This window comes from Pteropus alecto, unplaced genomic scaffold, assembly GCF_000325575.1.
Source record: "Pteropus alecto unplaced genomic scaffold, ASM32557v1 scaffold45, whole genome shotgun sequence".
NCBI classification, from domain to species: domain Eukaryota; kingdom Metazoa; phylum Chordata; class Mammalia; order Chiroptera; family Pteropodidae; genus Pteropus; species Pteropus alecto.
The window spans coordinates 11,506,834-11,515,056 of record NW_006442491.1 but is presented as its reverse complement, the minus strand read 5'-3'; the positions used below and the strand labels follow the sequence as shown (position 1 = coordinate 11,515,056).

The window sequence follows — 8,223 nt, the reverse complement described above, 5'->3', positions numbered from 1 at the left end:
TCAATACAGTTTAGCAGCTGTGTGAACCGGATAGACAAGTACTAGATTAGCTCTTCATTTAAAAAAAAAAAAGGAATTGCCCTCCCCTTCTCCCCACCAACACACAAACTCACAAAACAAAAAGTCTGTCTCATAAGTTTATTAACAGGAACAATGCTAGTTCCCCCTTTACCAGTAAATCAGGGATCAATATCATAGTATATTTCTACCTTATTCCCTGTACCATGTAATTTGAGTGAATTAACATCTGGTCTCACAAATGAAAACTAAGTCCTTTACAATAAAAGGATGTAATTGATTGATTGTGAAGGTAATTGATACTCTTTTTTCAGAAAAGGGATAAAAGCCTCTTTCTTTGTAAATAATTATTCTTGATAATCTAAGTGTGAGATAAGACCTTAATGTGATGCTGCTCTGAAACACAGCATGGCAAGGAGAAATGAATTTGACTCTGTAAGTCACTGAAATGAGGAAGTCAATGTAGAAACGAGAGTTTAACTACAGTAGTTTCTTTCCCTCTTTCTCCCTACTCCATTCTGTCAATCTCTCCTTTACCTATCCATTTCCATCTTTCTCCTACCTCTCCCTCTTCCTCCTCCTCCCTCTCTCCCTCCCTTCCTCTCCCTCATATGCACACACCAATGTGCAATCTTAATAAAGCCAAAGAACAGTTAATTACAGTCATTTCTAACTCAGAGCCATATAACACATTAAATTAGTAGAAATTTGTCAGTAATGTAGCATTTCAAAATAGTCATGCATAGATATAATGTTACTACAATCATATGACTGCAATAATACGCTTATGTACTAAAACCAAAAAGTACATCTGAACAAATGAGTTCTGAGTCATATAATTTTTAGTTCATTAGTACTTTATAAAATATGCATTAACATCAACTTCCTAATAAAGAATACATCAGGACACTCATGCAGGCTTTTGAATGAGCTGTGTTGAACAAATTATATTTTCTAAAGTAATGCCTCTATACAATTTATCATTTCAATCTAATGCAAATAACTAGATGACTTGTATAAATTTATGATTGTCATACATCTTTGGAATCATAGATTTTTCGGATCCCAAGATGTACAGAACACGCCTGCCATCAAGGACCTTCATTTTTTTAGTTTTTTTTTTTTAGGGCAGGTTGAATCATGTAAGATCTATTAGCTACATGATATCTAATTGAATATAGAATGTACTACTTAAACTTTAAGGTTCTGTAATTCATTTGTTAACATATTTTTTATTTGCAATGATATATCTTTAATGAGGAGTTTAAAATAAAATGAACTGATCGTTTCAAAAATCTCATTAAACACTTTCAATAAGTCAACTACAAGCTACTGTTTTAAGTTCTGGGATACAGCTGTGTGCAGGGGGGCGGGGGAGAGGTGGGGGAGAGGAAGAGAAACAGAGTGCACGCATTTTAAAGGGGGAAGTTAATTTTGGAGGGGTAACGGGGTTTGACTTTGTTTCTTCTTCTATCTTTTGTTAAATGTTTTATTGAAGTACAACGTAAGTGCCCAGAGGGTACAGCTTAATGAATTTTCACAAAGGGAACACATTCCTGAAGCCACAGTACAGATCAAGGGAAAAAGTGCCCAAAGCCTCCCTTAAGCTATGCCTTAGTCATCAACTCCACCAAAGATAAATCATTATCCTGACATCTTCCATCAGAGATTGGTTCTGCTTGATTTTGAACTTCATACGTATAGAAGAATCACACAGGCTGTATTCTTTTAGGTCAAGTGTCTTTGATGCAACATTGCATCTGTGAAATTTATTCATGTTGTTGTAAGCCACCTTCTTCCTCACTGCTTTCTAGTGTTCCACTGTATGATTATACCACAATTTATAAGCTCATTCTAATGTTGACGGACATTTGGGTTGTTTCCAGTTTGGGGCTATCAGATATAATCCTGCCCTAGTGCTTGTCTTTTGGTGAACACACGTAATGATGCATTACTGTTGGGTATACACATATCTAGCAGTGAAATTGCTGGGTCAAGGGTATGTGTATATTTGACTTTAGTAGATAGTTCCAGTCTACTTTCCAAAGTAGTTATATAATTTACATTCCCATTCGGGACTGACGATTGCTCACATCATCATTCATACTTGCTATTGTCAATCTTTTTCACTATAGCCATTCTGGTGGGTGTGTAGTGGCATCTCATTGTGGCTTTATTTGCATTTTCCTAATGATTAATGAGTCTGAGCATCTTTCACATGCATTGGCCATTTGGATATTCTCTTTTTGTAAAATAGCTGTTCAAGTCTCTTGTCAATTTTACCATTAGATTATCTCCTTTTTTCTTATTCATTTGATGGGGTTCTTTATAAATTCTGGATGAAAGTCCTTTGTTGAATACATGTATGTATATATTGAAATACTTTCTTGCACTTTATAATTTTCTTTCACACTCTTAAAAATGCTTTTGATGAACATGTACTTAATTTTAATTAGTCCAACTTGTATATATTTTCATTATATCTATTATTTCTGTGTCCTGTTTTTAAAGTCTTTGCTTCTACCAAGGTCATGAATATACTCTCCAAAGCTTTGATATGCAATCTACCTGCAACAGATTTATGGTTCTTGCGAATGGGGTCCAAATAGGTTAAAAAAAGAGGAAGTTCAGTGGCCTTTATAGCTTTTGCTTCTAAAGAAGAGCATATGTTAGCAACTCCAAGAAAGTAAACAAAATGCAAGCAAAACTGAGCCAAAAGCTATATCTATTAAGATGTAAAGATGGTCAAGCTTCTATTGAAGGAATCTTTTAGTGAATAAATATTATCTTGTTAACCCTTATTGAAAATAAACTGAATAAAAAGGGTACTGTTGAAAAATATACTACTTATTTACAAAGAATGCAAAATACCTACTTTCTTCTGGTAACTCTTAAACATTCTTAAATTCTAAAAAAAAAAAATCCAAATTCTAAAATAAAACAAAGCAAAAAACCTCAACCCTCAGCTTTTTAATACATATTTAGAAAAACTTCATAGACCAGTGTTGTCCAGTAAAAATATGTGAGCCAACTACATTAATTTAAATGTCCTAGTAGCCACATTAAAAATAAAAAAAATAAAAAATCAGGTGACATTAATTTTAATAATATTTTATTTAATGTAAAAGATCCAAAGTACTTTCATTTGGATATATGGCACTAGCCACATTTCAGGAGCTCAGCAGCCACATGTAGCTAGTAGCTACTATACTGGGCAACCCAGCCACAGACAGTCACATGAATACAGTGGCCTCCTTCATAAATATTATAATTTACATATCTACAGATGAACCAATTGTATGCTCCTATTACAGCCATATGTTTAAAGAATAACACAGTGGTTCTCAATACGTAGCTTCTGGACTTTTCACATAGGCATCAAATAGGGTTGTTAAAAAATGCAAATTCTTGACCCCACTGCAGACTTTCTGAATCAGCATCTCTGGGGGTAGGTCTAACAATCAGTGTTTCTGTGATTCTGATGTGTGTTCCAGAACTCTGGGAATAACAGGGTTATTTCTGTCTCATACAGTGATATTAAGTCTGTAGTACAATGTTATAAATGTACTGTCTTGTCAGAAGCAGTAGAGTGGGGGGAGGGTGTACTTCATAGTCAGGTTACCATCTCACATATTCCAAATGAGACCTCTCATGGCATGACAATAGTCTATTACTCTCTGTGAAAGGAGAAAGATTTTTTTGTTTACTGATGATTCTCAACTACCAGAGGCATCTATTAAATTTGCAGAAGCAAAACTTGGGCCCACACAGAAATAATCAGAGCAAGAAAATTGTATTATAGAGAAAAGCAAATAACTGCTTTCCCCTTATTAGCTCTGTATAAATAAAATGAATATATAAAGAAGTGCTTGAAGAACTTTTACTTTTTTAAAATATTCATTCCTTTAGCTTGGGTATATAATCTTGGGAGATGCGATTTTATTAGATTAATGTCTCCTCGGAGGGAGGGAGTTTTCCCCATGTTTGTCACTGTGCTATCCCCAGCTCATAACACAGTACCAGACACCTAGTAGGTTCTTAAATATTTGTCGAATGAACGAATGGAGGCTTGATTAATCCCTCTTTGTTTCTCAGATTTTGGTTCAGGAAGATCAGTTAAGTCAATTGATGGGGTTCCCTTATTATTTTAACACAAAATGAGCTGAATCATTCTGTCTTTGTTTCAAGTAGCATTCTCCTTCTCTCCAAAAGACATGCCACCTAAAAGTTCATATGGCGGAGATGCAGATTTTAAGGAAAGGTCTTAAAATATATTAGAATGTAAACCCGTAAGGGTAAGGATTTTGTCTGCTTTGCTGCTGGATCCCTAGTATTTAGAACATTGCCCATCATATTATAGGTGCTCAATAAATATTTGTTGAAAGAATAAATTTGTCTTAGTTTTTAAAGTATTTATTAACTGTATTTTTTAAATTAAATTTATTGGGGTGACATTGGTTAATAAAATTATATAGGTTTTAAGTACACAATTCAATAATACATCCTATGTATATTGTGTTGTGTGTTCACCATCCAAAGTCTAATCTCCTTCCGTCACCATATATTTGATCCCCTTTATCCTTATCTATCTCCTCCCACCCCCTTTCCCTCAAGTAAACACTTAATTGTTGTCTGTGTCTATGAATTTTTGTCTTGTCGTTTGTTGCTTTTAGTTTTATATCCCACATATGAGTTAAATCATATGATTCTCATTTTTTCTGTATGCCTTATCTCTCTTATTATCTCTGATTATCTAAAGATCAGAAGATGTGGTACATATATACAATGGAATATTACTCAGCCATATGAAAATATGGATTGCTGCCATCTGCGACAACATGGATGGATCTTGAAAGGATAAATCTTATCTTTTTAAAAATTCCTTTACAGCCTTCTTCTCTCTGCTTTCTACACATAGCCATGGAAACCCATCTATTTTTGTTTATCCAAGCTGTTCTAGTTGCCTGGAATGCCTCCCACCTACTTTCTCCAAATCTACTGAGATCTCACCAGTCTTCTCCATCCAGTGAAAGTCTTCTCCACCCAGAAAGGCTCCCCAGAAACTCAAGGTCATATGAGTCTCCATAGTCATGTCTAAGCCTCCTAACTTCTACCCCACTCAATCCAACACTTGCCAACATGATGCTTTTCATTTACTCTTTTTGCATCACTGCAATTCATAAGCTTTTTCTTGCCATATAGACTCTGGCTTTTTGAAGACTAGAACCATGGTAAACACATAGTTTGACTGTTTTTTAAAATCTTCCCCACACTTAGCTTAGTGCTTAGAAAAATTCTGGACATAATTATGACTTAACTTGAAAGAGAAACTTTTAAACAATATTATTTGGCCCAGAATAGTCCTACTTTACTACCGTTATCCTAGCATAAATATTAACAGCTCTCTGTTTCACTCTCAAACAGGTTTTGATCTAAAAAATTACATGTTTTTCCAAGTTATGGCCAACACTGATATAATAAAACATTGGCCATAAAGCATCTCCAAGTTCTTGGCAACAGCCCATGATGTGAGACCTGTTTGACCACTGTGATGAACTGACACGTGCAATGTCTTTACTACTTACTATATTTATTTGGACTTATAAAAGAAGAAAATAAATCAGATGGTATGGCAAGTGGGATAGATAGTTTGATCAATCTTTTCAGAACCCTAAACGTATTGCTTAAAAATCTTTCTGAGAAGAGAAGGAAAAAAAGTGGTCTAAACTCTCACCTGCATGCTATCTTACTTTGTATTTTTAAAGTCTTTTCACATGTAATTTCTTTGGATGTTTACAACCCTCATCTTAAGTAGGTCAAGGTGGTAGATATTGGTATTCCTGTTTTAGGGGGGGAAAAAAAAAACCAACTCCATGGAGCGAATGCCATTTGACCAGCCAGAAAGAAAAGCTAGAATAAAAATCAATACTTTATACTATAACTGTACATCTCTTTTTTCTCCATTAAGATACATGTTCTTTAGTTATCCTTCCACACGTAAAATCACTCATTTTCTCTTTCCAATAAAAGTGAAAACACGAGTTGCAAAAATCAAAGAGAACTTCATCTGAGGAATGTTTGCAGACATGACATCTGATATGCTTTCTAAGCCACAGGGATAATAATGATCATACTTTCCATGCACCTCACAGTTTCCACTTTCTCAGGGTGCTTTTCATTTTCTTTCATATCAAACTTATGGAATAGGCAGACTAGGTATTTTCACTTTGCTTCACTCAGTGCTTTCAGAAGTTAAGAAGTGAGCTCAAGAAGACATTGTAGCCTGGAAGGGTTGCAGCTAAAAATGACCAAAGTTACCTGACTCCCAAGTCAAATACATTTGGTTTTGCCAAATGAAAATTTCATGGAATAAAAAGCCAAATCCCCCATGAAGTTCACTATCACCAGATTTAACTTGCCTGCAAAAAAAAAAAAAAATTCCATAAAAATAATTGGAAGTTGACACAAAGACCATTTTCCAGTTTTTCCTATCTTATGTTACAGATAACCAAGGTAAGTGCTTTATAGAGATTCTAAGTGGTTTTATGTTTTGAGTATCGTGTATAGACCTAACTGAAACTTTCAGTTAGGAACAAAGCCTTCAGGAAGGCAGGCAAGAGCGTCAGCCATGGGCTGTAACGACGTGACACCCTTCTCTGCATTCCCTATACTTCAACCAGGTCTCAGGCTCTTAAATTTCATATCATATAAGCAATAAGCTGCAATAAGCAACTACCTACACATATGTTTGGAATATACAATCTTGAGTGTATCATCAGAAGCCTTTTCAGGCCTAAGGGCTCAGCATTTGCTTCTACTTCTTCAGTTATTCCTTTGGTTTCCACAGCAGACTCTCTCCTTGGCTTACTTTCTGCCCTAAAGAACAAATGCCAAATAAAATAGGCTGGGAGCTCTTTTAGGTTGCTCCCAATTGCTTCCTGTGGAGACCGCACTTACCCTGAGGCATGAGAAACGATCCGTATGGTAACACAAATTTTTAGTAGCAGAGAAACAGACTTAGGTGTTTATTTTCCTCCCCTAGGTCTATTCCTTGAGGAACTTTAAAGAAATGTTAAATTTGTGAGTAAAGGGAGAAGGGTTCCTCTATTTTTTTTAAATGTGACTAGGATGCTGGAGGGAAAGGTATGGGACCAGTCAGTGTACAAAGAAATGCTCCCCAAAGTGCCACTCTTTCAAGTTTGGTAGGTTTTATAGAAAACTCTAAATTTCTATGATGGCTAAAAGAACTTCTATTTTATATGGGCAGAATCTGGAAGACTTGGAAAAACTGGACTATCATGCCACATGGGAAAGCCGAATGCCTTCATCTCTATACACGTATATTTGCCACGGAGAGGAACGGGAAAAAAATGAACTTCAAGAGCCCAGTGCTCTCACACCTGTGGCAAACAGGGATCCTTGAAAACCTCCTTCATATTACTCAGAGGTCATCCCTGAGCTGCAGAAGTGGAACATTAACTCACTGTACCAACAACTGCTGTCCATTTAGTTACTTGTTTATTGCACATAGAATGCACAAATCTCAACTGTTTACAACTATAAATCCACCTCCTGGCTCATGAGACAGATCATTACCAGCACCCTGGAAGGCTCCTGTGTACCCTCTAGAGTTATAACACCATAAACTTGTTTTTGAGTTCTCTCACCATAGATTAGTTTTGCCTATTCTTGGATTCCATATAAATGGAATCACACATATGTACTATTTTCTCGTGTCAGGTTTCTCTTGCTCAACATAACGTTTGTGCGATTCACCCATGTTGTTGTATCGATTGTGCATTCTTTTTATTGTTGCACGGTATTTCATTGAATAAGTAAACCGAGATTTATTTATCATTCTTCTGTTATGAATAGATCTGTTATGCACTAATTTTTCTTGGATATAAACAGGGGGGCTATTGCTGGGTCACAGTGTAGCTCTGTTGAGATTCTGAGTTGTTTCCATGTTACACACACACAGAATCATTGCTATGTGTGTAGCTTTAGTTGATATGGTACCTACTAGGCTTTTAAGTTTTAGGCTTTTAAGTTTTACTAGGAAAGAAAAAACTAGCAAATGAAAGCAAAAATAAATAAGACATAAAAGTTATTTTCTTTGACACAAAATCAAATTGCCATGCAGATAGGATTTACTCATCAATCTCAAGCTACAAGCTGTTTATTTGAACTTGTCTGCAGGCTAGA

At 35.5% G+C, this 8,223-nt stretch overlaps 1 protein-coding gene across 25 annotated transcripts in view; it reads right to left on the bottom strand.

The window, feature by feature from the left end:
- The window catches only part of PAK5 (p21 (RAC1) activated kinase 5), a 255,099-nt gene that overhangs the window by 132,605 nt on the left and 114,271 nt on the right, over positions 1-8,223 (bottom strand). The window lies entirely within an intron of this gene.